The sequence below is a fragment of the Nothoprocta perdicaria genome, unplaced genomic scaffold, assembly GCF_003342845.1.
Source record: "Nothoprocta perdicaria isolate Ctin4 unplaced genomic scaffold, notPer1 scaffold_12, whole genome shotgun sequence".
Classification (NCBI taxonomy): domain Eukaryota; kingdom Metazoa; phylum Chordata; class Aves; order Tinamiformes; family Tinamidae; genus Nothoprocta; species Nothoprocta perdicaria.
The window spans coordinates 5,272,262-5,274,519 of NW_020454316.1; positions in this window are offsets into that span (position 1 = coordinate 5,272,262).

Consider the following 2,258-nt stretch of genomic DNA (forward strand, 5'->3'; position numbering starts at 1 on the left):
GGAACTCAGGAGCCTGCGGATGATCCCGGAACTCAGGAGCCAGCCGCGCTTTGCTGCGCTGCCCCCAGCGCGGGGCTTTGTTTACAAGCCGCCCCCCGACCGGTTACGCTGCTGTGGGGGGGGGGACAAAACAAGAGCTCCGAGGGGCCCCCAGCTCTAGCCAGGCCGCACGCAAGGCGCGAGCTCGGTGTCAAATCGTTACCAAAGCGGCGCCACGCGGCTCCCCACGCGCGTCCCGCCTCGGGGCCGGCTCCGCCCCGCCCCGCGCGAGCCCAAAATGGCTTCCCCGGCGCAACAAAGCCCGAGCAGGGGCGGGCGCCGCGGCGGCCTCGCGGGCCGCGCCGCGCGTTGAGCCGCCGCACGTCCCCGCCCGCCGCCTCCTTAACCCCGCCGCCTCCTTAACCCCGCGGCCGCCGCCGCAAAACTCCCGCAAAGCAACAAACGCGCCCCCGCTGCGCTCCTGAAAACGCCCGTCCCACCTCCCTAGGGAGACAACGCCGGTATTCACAGCCGAATTTCAACTGCGGCAAAAATCTGCCCCGAGCTCCTGCTCTTCCAGCTTCCTGACCCCAAATACATTAAAAAAGTCCACAACTTTCCCCATCGCTAGCTGCTGAACTAGGGAGACAGCTTAGCTCTCAGGATAACCCTGCCAGATATATCCCTGCCAGATTTGCTTAGCACACAAGTGGAAAAATACACCTGGACTGCTAAGCTTGTAAATAAAATCCCCCATGCAGATCACTCCCAAAGCAAAAGCCCACAGCTAGGATTTAACATATTATTATGCAAAGCAACATACATTACTAAAGCCCTACAGGTTAGGGCAGGAATTGGACACTAAGGTTTGGAAATTCAACAGAGGCATTAACCTCTAAGTGCCGTTTCAGAAGCATAAAGATAGAAAAAAAATAAAAATAATCAAGCGAGAAGAGATTTCACTTCCTGTTTGCAGGATGTTAATCTGAAAAACAGAGGGCCGGGCCAGATAGGGGGTTTCTTGGTACTGCAGAGTTACTCGCCCAGGAATCTGCTATCTAAGAGTTTCTATTCCTGCATGTTACAAAGCTCTTTTTCCTTCTGAAAAAAAAATGAAATAGGGCAAAACTAATTTTAGATTTATAATATATACTCTATATATTCTAAGAGGAGCATGACAGTTCTCAGGCCTCCGCAGAAGAGCATCTGCTGCCTGCTTAGGGCCTCGCTGTTCACCAGGTGCTTCCACCCCTGGCAGTTCCAGCACAGGCACCGAACTCGACCACGTCAATACAGCAGCTCCGCGATGTGCGGGCAGCAGCAAGACTAGGCGGCTCTCACGCTGCTCTGCAGCAGAACTAAGGAGAGTCAGTCACAAGGCAGGGCTGATGCTGACCTAGCCCATAAAATAAAATGAAGTAAAATGAAGTAAAATAAAATAAAATGAAGTAAAGTAAAATAAAATAAAATGAAGTAAAATAAAATAAAGAAGAGCTCTGCAGCGTGGCACGCCGAGCCCGTTTCTGAGGCGGTCACACCGTGCTAAGGCAACAACCGACGCTCTCCCACAATCCGGGGGGCGCCGAGAGTGGCGGCCGCCCCCGCAGGCCTCAACAGCGGGGACCCCCCACAGCCCGTCCCCGCAGCGCTGGGTCTGAGCGAAGGGCCGAGGAGGGGCCGGGTCCGGCCCAAGGGCCGCCGGCTCCGCGGCACGGCGGGGGCGCCGCGGCTCGGGCCGGCTCCGGAGGCGGGAAGGCGGCGCCGGGCCAAGGCGGGGAGCGGGAGGCGGCAGCCGCGGCCCGCGGGCGGGTGGCGGGAGGCGGCCGCGGAGCTCGCGACGGGGAAGAGCGCACGTGGGGCCGGGGCTCCCGGCGCGCGGTCGTTACCTGGCGCCGGCGGCGGCGAGGCAGAGGCGGCGGCAGCAGCAACAGAGATTCCCGTCGCCCCGCCCGCTTCCCCGGGGCCGCCGGGAGCCGCCAGCGCCTCTTCCGCGGCGGGTCCCGCCCTGCCCGCCCCGCCTCCGCGCGGGATCGGGCGCTCTGGGCCCCACGCGCGGCAGGCCTCGCGCTGCTGCTCATCGCCCGCGGGCCGCGCCACGCACCGCCCCCCTCACACGCGCGTGGGTCCTCGCACCCGCGCCCGGCCCACGCACCTTGTGCTGCCAGCCCACGCACAGCTCACCGAGCACTGTGACTGCCCCAAGCAGGGCCACAGCCACCGACACACAGTGCGCACACCTGTAGTGCCCCGCACACCTGTACTGCCCTGCGCACCTGTAC